Here is an 18,055-nt window from a genome sequence, read left to right on the forward strand (position 1 = left end):
ATACGACTATCGTTATTTTGTGACCTCCTCCATCCCCAACGTGACACTTCATCATAACCTATCCCCCTGTTTAAAGTACTTTAACGTACTTAAAGTAACTTATTTAAAGTACTTAAAATTAAAAAATAAATAAAATAAAAAACTCATTAAAATTAAATCAATCTAAGTATTTGTAATGTTATTAGTATAATATTCTCACGAAATATTTAATTCTCTTCTCTTTTCTACAACCCCCTCCCCTCCTAACCAGTTCATCAAAATCATCATATAGTTTAGTAGGCACTCTCTCTTTTAGGACGTTTATTGAAATTGTGCACTTGTGCGCGTGCACACATCCTTTTTAAAATTTAAGGGTACTCGCCATAATATATTAAAACGTGCATTAATTGTCCCACGCATCTCAATTGAGTTAAAAATCTGAATATTTTTTTGTTTTTTAAAATTGTAAGTTCCAATATAGCAACTAAGTGCCATCTGAAATTAGGCTTTTATCTCTGTTTTGCCTTTATTTTTCGGATAGCTATATCAAAGTTTTGTGCAATATATTGTGCCAATCGACCTAATTTGCAGAATATTCATGCGCTTCTAACTATTGCACAACATCTTTGCAGTTGATTGTAATATTGGAATATGAGAGCATCTCATTAAGTCTTTGTAACAATCATAAGCATCACTTTATTATTGGAAGGTAGGTAGATACTTTATATTATACTTGTGTATCTACTTGCTGGTGGTGCTAACTGTAACGTACATGTATGTATCTCTTCGTAAATTTATAATTTCATGAATCTAAGCGGCGCCGAATCGTCCTTGACCCCAAAGGAATTTGAGTTTGGCCACCTTTGACTACCATTGGCTCAAAAAAATACAAACTATACGCCTAAAACGTTGCATTAATCTCTTCCCATCCTTTGTTTTTTACCCCTTAGAAAGTCTCGCTCCCAAGGCCTTGTCCACATGGCGCGTATCTCACCTCGATTCGTCGCGAGTGCATGTGGACACATCAATGAGGCCACATGTACCTCGACCGCGCGCGACAGTCATCACGGCGCGAGTATATGTGGACGGTGGATGTATAAGTGAACAGTGGATTTCATAAGGCGGTCAACAAAACAGGCATGCTGACAATAATATTGTTTTTTTTTTTTACATTATTATTGAATCGTAATAACAATACTTGACTTATATAACTTTTATATTGCGATAGTCATCCTGTTATCGAAGTGACGTGATTATAAGATGTTATCCTCCCGCGTTGCGACGTTGCCGTTTCCACGGTACAATGTTATAAAGTTGCATACGCATCGATTAAATTTAATAAACGCACGACAGAATCTCATGCTGCAACGTCGCGTTTTGTACCACAAATCCAGTTTGGCAACTCGGTGAGTCCTACCTACCTACTACACACACACAGGCATACATTGTTTTTGTTTTTCATTTCGTAAATTAACTTGCAATAAAAAATAATGTAATGTAGTTACGTCTTTTGAAGATACCTACATTAACATTACTATTAAACTCATTTTGGATTAAATGGCTAGGTACCAGCTCCCAATAATAGCGTCCGGTGTCTTTTGAGATCGGGCATGCTGTTTTAAATCTTATGTTAAAATGATAAAGGAGATTTTGACATGTAACATTTTAATTTAAAAAAGAATTTAGTGTTGCTGTCATCAGTTCATACACGTTGACGTTCATGCCCCTCACATACTGATGCGGCCCTCAGACTAAAATCTTTGCCCCCCTACCTATCGCCAAGGTTAAAGGCGTTGTGACGCTCTACAGTAGCGTTTTCCAGATGGTGTTTAAAGTAAAATTAAGGGTATTCAGTGTATTATTAGCGATATTTTATATTTTGTAATACATCCATTTGAATTATGGAACTGTTGAGTATCGATACACAATAATCAAAAATTGCATCGCACAATCAAATACTCACTTATTTTTAAATATCAATTGCTACTAAGTAAGCCAAATAGCGCCGCAGGCCTGTTTTTTTACTATTAGAACAAATTTGTAATGTGTGTCTATCTCAATTATATAGTTTACCCATCACGCAGCCCCCAGGCTAGAGCCCTGTCAGCCCACCCATTGTGGGGTCTATATTGACGTTACAGTTTTAAAGTATTGGTAATCTATTTGCAAAAAGCAACTCCCAAACCATACCAGATTTTCTCGGATAAGGAGCAGTACCAAGCAGCTAGGTTGTTTTTCATTTTTTTCTTCTTTTGACCATGTCCGATCCTAATAGGATCATATGGACCTCCACAGAGTGGAGGATTGTATTAACAGGTTTTATTTTTACCAGAAATGGATGTCAGCCACTTGCTCAACCTATTAGGTCCATACTCTAACTCATACACAAATTGAAAAACAATATGCGTACTTGCCAGACCCAGGATTCGAACCTGGGACCCTCGACACTATAGACCGGTGCTTAAGCCACGCGGCCATCGTGGGTGTTCATTTTATTGCATTTTATTGTTTATTTATAATATCATATGAATAGTTTGGAATAATCAAGGCATGCGCCGTATCCACAGCATATATAAACCGTACGTCACTTGTACTTACCTAAGGTAACAAAACCAAAGTGGTGGATATAATACCATGAATCAAGATCTCGAAGTAGGACGTGGTCGTTTACAAAACACACTAACTTACGTTTCTCTCCACCACCAACCACGTTTCCACATCAATCACGTCAATGTTGTGTCCTAGTAGTAGAGCAGTTGGGTTGGGACTATTTTTGGTTCTGTTATTGTGAAAGGTTGGGTCGAAGGGGTTCTGTTCCGGTTCTTTAAAATGCAAAATACTTACCTTCTTGTAAGTTGTAACTAACTACCTTATATTGTGGATATTTAATTTTTATTTAAAAACCCAAAAAAGAGGTGTTTCCTGTTTTTTTTTATATTCTTACCGGGTGGACCATCATGGTCATCACCGCAGAACAGATTATTGAGATAGAAATGCATGGCCAGTTGCCGTAGACCAAGATTTTGAAGCCGGAACTTGTTTATGTTTATGACTAATAACAAGCACAAAAAGGTATAAATACAAACCCTCCAAAATGTCCTCAAATATTGAATTGAATGCACGTTTCGGTTACGTGAAAAACTTTCCTCGTTAATGCATACATACGTAAGTATTGAACTCTGATCGATTGTTCTAACAAATCTTTAAGTTTATCCCACATGTATACTCGAAAATTAAACCTTGTTTTTACCACACCCAGAAAATAACGTAGGTACATAGTTCACATTTTTGTGTTCCCTGGTAGATGTTGGATGTAGGCTGTGGAGATCTGACATAAATAGTGCACACCAAACTTTGTCATTCTTATTTGTTTTCATTGAATTAAGAATGCAAATTGCAGATGTTTTCTAAAATTAGATTAAAACCTGTCTAAACTAAATCATATTGGATAAAAATATTCTTCTATCTGTAAAATATCTTAGATTATCTATGATTTAAGGGGGGACATGCTCGTCGAAGGTCAAAATTGAGTTTTTATTGTATATTCAAACCATGATCCTGGACACTCCTTAAACGTTGTAGATGATCTATTTATATAATTTTGAAGCCTTATTATCCTTTATAGTTATTTTAAACATTTGATGACTGCATGAAGTATTTTTGTTACATAAAATAGTATTCTTTTAAATCTCTCGCTCTAATGTTTTAGAATATAGTCATATTTCGGTACATAACTGTGCAGTGGTGTTAAGATTTTTTACATTTATTAATTTTTAAACGCATTTATAAAACCATTAGCATAATTTATTATGAGATAATTTTTGTAAAATATTCACGATAAAAAATTATATTGATAATCTCTGTGATCCCAAATTTGACAAGAATTAGGCATTTTATTATTCAAAAAATCGGCAAGATTAACACATTTGAAGATGATTCTAAAGATATTTATTATAAGCTAAGTCTTTGACCATTCAAGTGTGATAAACATCTTATGAATAATGATTGCTTTATAATAATTATTGACCTAAGAATAAGGTAGTGTTTTTTTGAAATACGCCATTTCTTTTGTCATTCCCTAGTGGTTAAGCTACAACATACGGCCGTAGCCATAAAATGACAAACTATAATTGAAGTAGGGAGTAAAATGATATTGACGCGCGTGTTTGAACATGTACCGTTTAAAAAAAAATAAAAAAAAATTCGGTTAAGTACATGTTCAAACACGCGCGTTAACATAATTTTACTCCCTACTTTAATTATAGTTTGTCATGTTATGGCTACGGCCGTATGTTGTAGCTTAACCACTAGGGAATGACAAAAGAAATGGCGTATTTCAAAAAAACACTACCTTATTCTTAGGTCAATAATTATTATAAAGCAATCATTATTCATAAGATGTTTATCACACTTGAATGGTCAAAGACTTAGCTTATAATAAATATCTTTAGAATCATCTTCAAATGTGTTAATCTTGCCGATTTTTTGAATAATAAAATGCCTAATTCTTGTCAAATTTGGGATCACAGAGATTATCAAAATAATTTTTTATCGTGAATATTTTACAAAAATTATCTCGTAATAAATTATACTAATGGTTTTGTAAATGCGTTTAAAAATTAATAAATGTAAAAAATCTTAACACCACTGCACAGTTCTGTACCGAAATATGACTATATTCTAAAACATTAGGGCGAGAGGTTTAAAAGAATACTATTTTATGTAACAAAAATACTTCATGCAGTCATCAAATGTTTAAAATAACTATAAAGGATAATAAGGCTTCAAAATTATATAAATAGATTATCTACAACGTTTAAGGAGTGTCCAGGATCATGGTTTGAAAATACAATAAAAACTCAATTTTGACCTTCGACGAGCATGTCCCCCCTTAATGGCATTATGTATTTATTACCAGGGCTTTTTTTAACGAAAAATAGGTGCCGGAACTCACTTCTTGTCAAGTTTTTACTAAAGAAAAGTAGGTATATTCAGATACCATATTTTAAATGAAATTTAAAGCAGGTTTTCCTATGCCACGAAGCACATAAAAAATTAAACATTTTTTTAGACACGTCAAATCTAAAGTTAAACAAACAAATACAAATATAAAACTAAAATTGTAAAAAATAAAATTGTAAAAAAATCAAATTATATTTGAATAAAAGTTTATAGTGATTTCCAAAATTTTGTCCAATTCTCGTCTGGCAAATCGTTTCGATTAGTGTATAATATAGTCGAATGTCTTCCTCTGAGTAACCACCGATCAACGTATTTTGAAGGATCGAAAACTGTCAAAGGTGGTCCGTGTAATGACCAGCAATACGGCGAATCATTTTGAGTTCGGCCTTGTTCCTCAAGATCAGCTTGAGATGATTCAGGAACATCATTGTACTGATGTTTCCATATTTTCTGTCGTCGTTTCTATTATTGTTTTGGACTTTTTATTAGCGGGACCCGCGCTTGAGAAGTAACATGATTTTTTTTCCATTGGGTTAAACTTTTACACTAAAAAATAAAGCACATGTTATCAGTCGTTGCCCAAGAGTGACCAATGGGAACGTGGACGAGTCCACCTCTCGCAATATGTCACCACACGAAAGCGCCAATTTCGAATCCATCCCAATTTTATTATTTTAAAACCACCATATTTTATTATTTTAATAAGTAAGCGCGAACATTGTTTCGTCTAATTGGTTTTAAAACTTTAAAAATACCGTGAAAAAAGGTGCCGAAGCGCCGTTCCACCGCGTTACATGACAAAAAACCCTGATTATAACAAACAATTTTAAACGTCTGAATTTTTTGTCTACATACCTATTGACATGCGACGTATATTATGCTCCATCGAGTGTCATGCGTACAATGGGATGGGCTTGCACGATTCTATGTATATTATAGTCACCGAATAATTCAATAATTATTGATGTTTAATCGATAATATATTGTCGAATTGAATCAAGAAACAAAATAACTAAATGAATAGTTATAATTCATAATATGTATATTATTGCAGCATATTGGTAAAATGGGTTATAAACTAACCTCTGGGCTCCGAAGATTGGATAAATAAACAAACATGATCATTCATAAGAATATTTTTTTGTTTTATTCATAAGATGTTTATTATGAAGACAACTGTCTCGAAATCTTGCGTTTTTATGTTTCACTCTTATATAAGTAACAAGAAAATGACAACGATTCCATAATATTTAAGATTTTGTAGGTATTGTGTGTGACACATTTTTGTAAAATGTCAGGCAATGCGGTTAATGTACTTAATATTGTAATCAGCTGTGCTCACAAGTTTTAAACTCCATTGATTAATCGAATTCTTCACCTTAAACTGACAATTCAGCCATCATAATAAGACAGAATAAGAACTAGGTAGGTACATCGTTTGTTTTTCTTTCGTAAAATTTTGCTTTCAAATAAAGCCGCGTTGACACGGTCCAAGTACCATCCAAGTACACTTGGATCGAGTGCCATCCAAGTGACAGCTTCATACTATTTATTCCTATCCAAGTGCACTCGTATGAGACATCTTTATACTTATTATTCCTATCCAAGCTACTTGGACCGCGTCCTACTCATCCAAGTTAACTTGGATAGGAATAAATAGTATGGAGCTGTCACTTGGATGAGATATCTTCATACTAATTATTCCTATCCAAGTCTACTTGGATCGTACTTGGACCGTGTCAACGCGGCTTAAAGAATGGTTGGAGCTGTCAGAAAAATTCATAGATAATTTACAGCGATTGATTGTAAATGAAATCTAGGTGACGTGGTGTTAATTAATAATTATTAATACACAATATCATTTAATTAATAGTAATTTTATAAAATTTCAGGTCCGAACGCCTGCAGGAACGAAAAAAAAAACAATTATTAAGGCCAATGGAATATAACGACTTCTTCGTCAGGAGCTCATGACTGTGGTTCGTGTCGTGACCCGAGTGATTTAGTTGTTGGACAGCCTTCTCAATGCATCCCCAATCCTCTCGGCATTCTGCCAATGGAAAACCAGTGGCTAGGGACGTCATATCGAAAGAAAGTATCAATATTTCCTGGCGTCCCTACCCGTGGCACTCAAAAAGAACAAATAACGCGGATGGCACAAACGGACACTGACGATCCTAATAGTTATGACCGTTATTTGCCATGCGCATACGATAACTACTACTTGTGGATGCGACAGCTCGCCATAACTTATTAAGTAATTACTCACTAAATAAGTTATTGTAGTAAACGTTTAGTTATAGCTCTGCAGTCCAGGTGTTTATTGTTAGACTCAAATTGCGGATTGTCTGGATATGGGGGGAATGGGACAACTGGACGCCAGGACAATTTTTATCAGTTTCTATCTACTACTTAGTAATTTTAATTCATTTTACTCTTAACATAATGTTTTTTATTGTGGATTGAGAATTACCATGCCTAAAACTTTACATAAAAATAAAAAACTCTTTTTTCGTTGGAACTTTAAACATATGCATTATTAAATCATTATTTACGTATGCATATTTAAATTCTCACCAACTTTCATTATAATATAATAATTTACATATAAATAATAATATGAAATATTTTTTTTAAAAGTTCCTATAAGCACCTAACGTCTATTTATTTTCGAATTACGTGCCGTCCAGTTGTCCGGCGCCAAATCGTCCTAGACCTGATATGGGGATGTACACGAAAAATGATGAAATGACGAGAAGTTATAGGTAATCAGTGGCATCCAATGACATTATTAATGGACAAGGCACTCAGTACAGTTGTAGCTAGAAAGTAAATTCGACGAATCGCGACATTCACACATGTATAGGTAGACGTCACGTGACAAAATTTCGCAATTTCCATTATGCGATATCACACATCGGGAATTTATAGCAATGTCACCTTTATTGTAATGGCGTTAGAACAGATAAACAGATTATGCCATTCGGCTGACCCGACAAAAAAGTGAGGTCCATATCAATGTCATTGGTGACATCTACTAGATTTTATTAACCCCGTTTCCTCCTGCCGCCCTAAAATCGATAATAATAAGTAGATTATCGATATTTTTTTCGGATTGGATCCCCCGAAACCATTTTTTGTGTGTAGGTACGTCTGATTGTAATTTGATTTGAGCGATACATGACCAGGATTATACATTTTTTTACTCAATCAGACTCATTATGTTTGAATTTTAAATACGTATATTTTGCTGTGCAGGCTGGTTTATCTCGCAGTCTAAACCACAACTTCTGTTTTCTGATAACAGGCTTGTTTTTCTTCCGTTAACGAATGCCTACATCATTAAAAAATCACGATTATTAAAAAAATATATATTATTGTAAGAGCAGTGTTATAAAATGTATTGTTTTGTTAAATTATTATGTTATTAATAAGTTAAAGATTTTGTGATGAGCTTGAAAATGACGGATGATGCCTATAAAAATACCGTAAATCATTTGTGACGTCATTTATTTATTTATTAAATTTATTTAAAAACAAAAAATTGTGGACATGCAAATCGAAATGCAGGACGTTCACAACGTGACATTTAAATTGAAAAATAACTTACTTTACTAACTGTTTCTAATCAAACGAGTTAAATAAAAATACATCAAATATTATCTTCATAAGAGAGACGAAGAAAAAACAGAAATAATAAAATAAAATTTCAAAAACAAATTACATAGGTAGCTAGCTGATCACTACAAATGTATATGACTATGAATGTCAGTGGCGAAGGATGACTTTTTGAAAGAGGTAGACTGTGAAGATCAGAGAAAAATAACACACTTTTCAGATATAGGTAGTAGGTACATACGGGAAACAAGAAGATAATACGATATTACTACTAATGAATAGGCATGCACTAATGATAACGACACACTAATTCGATGAAATTTCAATAATTCGCTAACGACATAGAATTGAGCAATGAGTTTAAATTATATATTTCCATAAACATTTATACTAAGTATGAGATAAAATATTTTTTTATCTTAAAAAACAATCTAGGTTTACAAACCACTGTGGAGTCCTACTCCACTGTAAACCTACTTATATTTATATGTGATTGAATACCATAGAAATTATTTTTTTAAATTATTAATTATTTTGGACCATTGATATACTACTGGATGAATCATAATATGCTTCTTAAAATGACGCCCGATTTTCAGCGAGTCGGCCTTTGTTAAAACTTACTGAGTAAGCCCGGTCTAGCTTGCATCTTACTCTAACTAATAGTCAGCGCATGACGACTTGCTCTGTCTGTTTTGCGTTGCAGCCACCCACTATTCCAAGAACGCAAATTTAGTTTTACAGCCGGGGCAATACGGGTGAAATTCGGGAATCCATGTTAACGGTCTTAACGCATTATACCTACAAGGAAATATTATAAGACGATATTCGTTAGATCTTTTGTGGTACATTTTTAAAATGACACTTGTATAGGAACTGCTCATCTAGTAGTATATCAATGTTTTGGACAAAGCTGCAGCCATAGACAATAATAATTATACGCAAATATTACCCAAGGTGGCAGCGCGGCTTAAGCGTTGGACTATCACGCCGTGGGTCTCAGGTTAGAATCCTGGGTCTGGCAAGTACACATATTGTTTTTTCAATTTGTGTGTGAGTCAGGGTATGTGCCTAATAGGTTGAGCAAGTGGCTGACATCCATTTATCGTAAAAACAAAGTCTGTTAATACAAACCTCTCCTCTGTGGAGGCCCATATGATCCTAGTAGGATAGGACATGGTCGAAAAAAAAATTCGTTCACGCAATAAGCCCTATCGTTTTGCATACATTGAAATAGAGATGCAGAGGTCACGGAACATAAAGTCCATAAAAAAAACATCAGCATTCACGGCTAATAATCTGACAAATACGCTAACGACAGATGGCGCTCTGTGGCATATTTTTTAGATGGTACCTACTGTAATCTGTTACATAAATATACGACTGATGTTGTTAGAAAATTAAATTATTTTTGTAGAATATAAGTGATACGCAATTAAAAAATATGAAGGTAAGCTTTAAATAATCGCCTAGTATGGAGTATTTGCCAATGATGAATATGTATAATATATTTATGAAAGACCCATAAGTGAAGACGTAGAATGTCTGCATAATTATTATAGGGTACACGTACATCTGAGGATAGTTCTAGTAAGAATCATGATGATGCATTCATGAAGAAGTAGATTCTTTTATATAAGCCTGGCGAAGAATATCGAGCAGCGTCTCGTCCAGGCACGCAGTGATACAATAATATAATACAGAATGCGCCAAAAGAAAAGTGAAACCAAAAAACCGAGAGAACTGGTTTGACCGCCGCATCAGGTCTGTGCTAAGTGCCTGGCCACGACTCTTCGATGCAATGGTGTGTGAGGTGTGTGGACTCCACAGTGGTTTGTAAACTTCATTCGAATACCAACGTGGTTCATTTATTTCTGACACATACTGGTTAGTAACTAGATTATCATTAATTAATTATCGTTACGGATTTAGGGATTTGTCTTTCGTATATTTCTCGTGCGTTGGCAGCGCTTGACATTGAAAATTTTACGAATCGGAGTACCCACTCGACAATATTTCGAATTTTTCAAGTATCTTATATTTTATAACGTTTTTATTATGTCATATTCTTGTTTGTCCGGTGGTTGTTTATCCAGTACAAATCTTGCAATCGATTTTTAACTAACTTCCCGACTAGCTAGACATTTGAAACTTTTAGAATATACCAGAGCACGATGCCAATGCATTCTTTTAATACTTTTAGCCATCTTTAAGTAGAATTGAATTCATTTTCAGTTAATTCTGTTTTGTATGAAAAGTTATTGCGGAAGAAATCCGTAATCCAATCCACTATTATTGGTTGCTAGGGGTCTGGGGTCCTAGCAAAATGACATTTCAGTAGGTATTCTATGTTTATTCAGTATTTCTATCAAGTACATATTTTTTTGATCGTTTAAGCTAGTCAAGTCAAGTTTATATGATTCAACAGAAAATTTTAAAACGTTGTATATAAAAAGTTCTTTTTATCTTGTAATTATTTGTCATATAACTTTCCTTGAATGGAATTCAATAAAATTCTATAAACGTCTGACATGTTCCTGTTGAATATTGTGCAGGCAAAGCTTGTCAGCGCCGCATGTTAAAAAATATCGGTACTGTTCGGTTAAAGCGGATACAGCGGAAAACGCATTTTGAAAATAGCCGATAAACTGGATTATTTGTTAGGTTAACCTAACCAAACCTAACCTAACCTAACCTAACCTAACCTAACCCAACCTAACCTAACCTAAACTAACCCAAACTAACAAATAATCCAGTTTATCGGCTATTTTCAAAATGTGTTTTCCGCTGTATCCGCTTTAACCGAACAGTACCAAAATATCTATCATAAATATCATCTAACGGGCGGACATGGTTGGGGATTCCCCAGGAGAAGAGATATAACTAGGATAAAATAGTTTCGGTACAAGTTGGTTTACGGGAAGCCTTTCATCGCCGATTTTGGCAAAATCCATGAATTCAAGAATGAAAACATAACCTAACAAATAATCTAGTATATTGGCTATACCGACAAGAACCATAGTTTCTAATAATTACTGAGACTTTTTATTATTTCTTTGATGTTTGAGAACCATTCAAGATGGCCACGCCTCCACAAATTTACTATGTATAACAAGCAACATTTAAGAACGTCTTTTCGATATCGGCTACCTGCTTTTTTAACCTAGACGCTGATTAGTTCAATATAAATAATAGGTATAGCACTATCTACGAGAGTTGAAGTGGTGATTTACACGCCTATAAATCATCATTATCTGTTTTCGGTAAATTGTACGAAGACACTTCTACAAATAAATTATGGCCGAAAGCATTTTTGTACCCATTATAGATGGCAGAAGAGCATTGAGAACGAATGTCATTTATATCAAACAGCATTTCGTTGAGCTGTATTTTGTAAGAATTTTAAAAGCACGCGCCTAGAGCTTGTGATATCTCAACTATTTTCGATTTACTAAATTCGAGAATACCTTCATGATTTTTAAGAATTCGGGAATGGCTTATTAATTTCTCAAAATCGAGAATTCACGAGAAAATTGAACTAAAGAAAATTTTGTGTATAAAAATCGGTTCAGATTCGAAGTTGATATCTTGTTTTAGGAAATATTTCGTCCAGAATCCAGGTCAATGGCTTTTTAGGTACCTACTTACCCCGAATAAAATCCGGGATTCCGAGCAACGATGGACTTTTTTCTTTTTGTTGGCAACGCTGCTTACGATTTTTACATTTTTTTTTGAAAAATGAAAATCTCGAGAAACGAGAATTGACTTTTCTCACTATTTCTCGAGAATACTTCGAATGATAAGAATGATCGATCACAAACTCTGCACGCGCCATTTCTTTGATAAGTTTATTTCGAGGTAGCGGTGTTCTGAACGATCGTGAAATTCACAAGTATGTAGATACAAAGATTTAGCCCGGGCAATAAACAAAGTAAATTTGTTTATTGTTTATAGTAGGTAACTATGGAACTACCTAATGAGTACTATTTCCTGAAATGTATGTGTGAACCTGTGGGTTATAGCATGGCCCTCACAAGGGGGGGGGGGGGCTGACAGGGCTGTAGCCTAGGGTCCCGGGCTCGAGGGGGCCCGGCGTGGCGAGTCGACCAGATAATGAGATAAACACACATCATAAATTTGCTGAATGGTAAAAAAAAGTCGTCTGCGGCGCTATTTTACTTAGTTAAAAAATCACTAAAAATACACTGAATTTTATTTGACCTCGAACACCATTTTAAAAACGCCACTGTAGTGCGACATACTGCCTTTTACCTAAGCGATGGGTAGGGAGGCCCGCCAAAGATCCTGGCCTGGGGGACCACTTCAAGATGTGGGGGCCATCAGTTATAGATTCGAATTCCGTGTTCAGCATATTTACATAATATTATTGTTTTTTAATGCGTTTTTGGATCTAAACTATCTCTCGTAAAAAAACACTTATGTAAAGACACCTCAACTGGGGGGAGCCAAGGAAAAAAATATCTTCATAGTTCAACTTACGAATTGATGACTCTAAATGGGTGTGTTTTATTTTCAAGTTCGGTTACCAAAAGATGTTCGTCCTCACCAAATTGTATTTCGAAACAATTTGATACTCCTCTCAAGATCATTAGGATCATTCAATCGATTTTCGTGTCATAAGCAAGTGAATAACACTAAATTCATTTAATATAAAAGGTCGCCTTTAATTCTGTGCAGTTTAAATTAAATTAACTGATATTAAAATGGGTCTGTAAAACAGATAAAGACGGTTAAGTTAAAGTGATGCAAAAACATAATTTAACATGGCACACTCGTATTTATTACTAAATGTTCCTTTAACGTCTTTTATACGATAAAAAAAACTTCATTATAATAAATACTAATATACCTATTAGGGAATCAAACGTCAAACAATAAACAAAAATAAAAGTCCACTTTCTAAGAATCTGCGTTACCTACCTGAACTTTATAACTATTGCATGAATGACTAAAAAGTTCATCTTCCAAGAACTTAATATAGGTACTTACCTACAAAATATGGTAAGACTAACTCTATGGTTAAGTTAAGATATCTCTTAGGTATTCTAATTTAAGGAAGTGGATTTCTTGCATTCCATGATCGGGTAGTTTCAAAAATATGTAGGCAAGTACTTAACTATGGATCATCATCAGTCTTGGTTAAGATTCTGTCAAACTTTTTTACCTGACGCCACACTGGGGAAGAAGAATTTGTTTCGTAGCACACCAAATAAAAATCTCCCAAGAAATTGAATATGTTTACTTTATTATGAATAAAAAAAATACTAATATAATACATAAGTAACTAATCTTGAGAAAGAATTATGCCAAAACGCGGCTCTAAATTAGATAAACAATCACGTAACTCCTCATCTACCATTTGTAATCGTTCCTGTTTTTTTTAAGTTCATTGCCATGAGAGCTGAGAAACCTAATTATCAAAGATACGACGATCTAAGCTGTATCAGAGACTTAATGGCTTTGGTAGTCAATCGAGGATATTGACACCGAAAACTCTAGTTCAGAAAATGCAGTTTTAATAACAGAAATAGGCTGTTTTTACATGATTGAGGAAATACTATTTAGTCAAGACCTAAACCTGGGACTCAGAATGAGAATGGGTGGATGCTATGTCAATTCAGTCCTAATATATCCTTAAAACTACGAATGTGGTGCGAGGAAACTGCGGAACATTCGATGGTCAGTCCGCTCGTTGCAACCAGGTGCACCATCGATTATATATTTGAACCCAATGACGTTAAGTAGAGTCTAGGCACATCTCTCGCACGGACACGAAAGAAGAAGATTATGGAGATGTGGACACTTACAGAAACAACGCTCAGAAAACTTGAAGCTTTCGAAATGTGGGAGTATAAAAACATGCTCGTATCAGCTGGAAAGACAAAGTTACAAATGTCAAGGATGAAAAAGACCCAAGATTTAATCAGCGAAATAAAAACCAAAAATTACCCAAACATTTACCACATCATGCGGTATCCCGAGAGATAGTAACACCGGCATCTTATCTTTCAATGAAAAATCTCCGGTAAGCGATGTCCTGTAAGAATAAAAACGTATTCGCTCAAGGATCTCAGAGACTGTATTGAGTACAGCAATCCATCCCTATTTAGAAGAGCGGCAGACAGGGTTAAAATAGCTGGAATAATCGCCGTCGTCCAATACCCGACATGGTACAGCAACGAGAAAAAATGTTACTCTTTACATGGCATTTTTTTATTAGGCACATTTTAGTTAGTAATATATTTTGGGCGCCTGATCTGTCCAAGGCTCCCGTATAACTAATTTTCCATATCTCCATGACAGTCATGGATGAGGTTTAAAATCGCATTCCCATTGCCTACGGATATTCCCAGTGTAACGGCTGAAAAGCCATAATTTTACTGCAGCCACGACCCACAGCAACCAAGAATGTGACAAAGAAGAGACTAATTAATAAAAAATAGCTAACAACGCAAATATAATAATATATTGTCATGCCGAATCCGGTATAGTTTGTTATTTTACTATCGATTTCAAAAACACGTCAATATTTCTTAAAATCCAGATACGATATGACCTTAGGCTGGGTCTGGGCCATAAATTATCTTAATTGTGTGATTTTGATAATAACCGCAGAATGCCCAATGTTTTTTGCAAAACAAAATTTAAGATCCATTAATAACATACAGCCGCTCTTGGTCGATTTTTTTCCTGCGAACTGAGGCACGATTGAAACTCGTTTATACTGATGGCGTTTTATACAGGGAACCCATAAATTTTTATCGCCGTATAGGTAGGTAGGTACCTATCCGGAGGCGAGCAACAACAGAGCAACTTTTCGAGATGTTTTGTTTTTGTTTTGGTGGATTCTCGGTTTTTTGGATGGTTTGAAATTCGAAAGGAGAAACAAAAGACAACGTTTTACCATATTTCCATTTAATATGAGATGCGCAATTTCTTTTGCGATTCGTCTCCCTGAGAACATACTTGTTAGTGTACACGACAATATGTATTAACAATATTTAAATTTTAAAAAAATCAGAGTAAATAAGTGAAAAAATACTTGTAAGTAAGCACACCCAGTGAACTTAAAAATCCTTAAAAATCCACCAATCTTAAAAAAACAACATCCATATAAAGTCACGCTCACGCAAGTGGAATAAATTAATATTCAAAGCGATTTAGTTGAAAACAGTTCTTTTTTTCCCAATTGGCATTACCAATGATAGGTTCGTTCTGCACCTTTGGAGAAAAAAACAACGGATGCTCACGATTTCTAAGATAGACACACGGCAACGTAGACGCCGTTGCATCGACATTTAGAATCAAAATACGACTATTCTAATGGCATACAATAATTCCAATCGAATACATTTGGAATCAAGTAAGTAGATCTGCGTCAACGCAACAGAGCCTGCGTTGAGGTGTGTGTCTTGGCCCTTAGTCATAAAACATAGCTAAATATAGATCTAATAATATAAGCTTCAGACTATATTATGTAAGCTTAGTCCATACCTAAGATAACGTCAATCTATCACCGATAGTATGCATACAGCCTGAAATAAATGAGTTTCAAAAATAAACGGCTGCTTAACCTAGACGGAGAGTGTACGTATTGTTTTAATCTTCTTATTATTAGTGTGACATCCCTTAGCGGAGGTCGGCCACTTACCTTTGTCACCTGCTACCCGAAACAGCTCAATGGATCTGCACTCGTACCAATCACGGAGGCTCTTAAGCCACGAAATGCGGCGTCGTCATCTACGCTTACCGTTGATCTTTCCTTGGCTGACAAGTTGGGGAATGTTGTACTTTTTTCCTCTCATAATATGATACTAGGCAGAACTTCCGGTCCTTTCCCATTCGATTGAGAACTTTAAAATTGTCACGTCAGCCTTAGTAATTTTGAGGATGGGTTTATTTTACAACGTTTTTAATAGCTCGTATTCTTGTTTGTCGGGTGGTTGTTTGTCCAGTACAAATCTTGCAATCGATATTTAACCTTCCCGACTAGCTAGACATTTGAAACTTTTAGAATATACTCGTATCAGAACACGATAACAATGCATTCTTTTAATACTTTTAGCCATCTTTAAACAGAATTGAATTCATTTTCAGTTAATTCTGTTTTGTATGGAAAGTTATTTCAGAAAAATCCGTAAAAAAGTAAAAGACTAATATTGGTTGCTAAGGGGGTGATCCTAGCAACTAAATTATTAATATAATATACGTGCGTTACTATGGAAATCAAAATGAAATGTCAAAATGACATTTCAGTATTCTATATTTGTTTGTTTTTTATTTACTTCGTACAAGTTTGAGCATATTGAGCATAATAATTCAACAGAAAATTGAAAAACGTTGTATACAAAAAGTTCTTTTTATCTTGTAATTATTTATTATTGGTTTGAATAAACCATAAACACAATAATCAATTTACAATATGTATTATGTTTATAGTATCAAATAATAATATAAAAATGTCAGATTGTAGCAAACAGCAGATTGAATAACCGAAAATGGTAGGCGTATTTTTATCTGTAATGTGTTGTGTTTTAAATTATTTTAAAACATAACTACGTAATAATGATAATAATATGCAGTCCTAGTTATTAGGTTACTACATAAATTTTTAATCGTTAGTTAAGTGGACATTATAAAACAATATGGCGACCAGATTACTTCGACAAAAAAAAAGATTGCTTCTAATATTCATTGACCATTCCGCCCATAAAAATATCACTGGTAATATTAACATAATAATATTAATAATATCCCTATGTACATGCAAAAGAACGGTGATAGACCGAGATAAATGACAGGACTGAATTCAACAGTGTATGGAAGACGTCCAGTGGAATTTAAGGATGTGCGTCACGAAGTGACCCGGCGATGCAAACGTATGCGGTGTGAAAATATGAATCTTGATCTTGAAAAGATCTTGAAAAAGATCGTGACTAGGCGATGCGCGGATTGTGCAAATGACGCGAGCCGAACGAAATATAATTTATCATGAAAATTCAACACGCGTCCATTTAATGTTATGTTATTGTTATGTTAGTAATAATAATAGTATATTCATCGTCATGTTTTCTTTTTCAAGTAAATGGGTAACGTTTTTTAGTCATCTTTACACGATTTAAGAATATATTTCTCCGACGCCATCACAAAACAAGTTGACGTGCTTACACCTCGACTGTCGGTATCCGATTAAAATTAAGGGAAAAGAAAATCGTTTTTAAATTATAGTTTGTGTTTAAAATTACTATCCGGATCATGCAAAAATGTTGAAGAAGAAAGCGAGGCGATTGGAAGATTGGACAGACGTTTCGCGAAGTAATATTTTAATTGTAAATAGTCCCAGGCATATGCAATAATTTATCATTATGCATTAGTTTACCCATGCCCCCACATCCTGAAGCGGGCCCCCAGGCTAGGATCTCTGGCGGTCCCCCTTACCTATCGTGAGGGATAAAGGCTGTGTGACGCCCTATAG

Source organism: Rhyacophila brunnea, unplaced genomic scaffold (genome assembly GCF_057557595.1).
Source record: "Rhyacophila brunnea isolate RB1 unplaced genomic scaffold, BYU_Rbru_1.0 scaffold_21, whole genome shotgun sequence".
Lineage (NCBI taxonomy): Eukaryota > Metazoa > Arthropoda > Insecta > Trichoptera > Rhyacophilidae > Rhyacophila > Rhyacophila brunnea.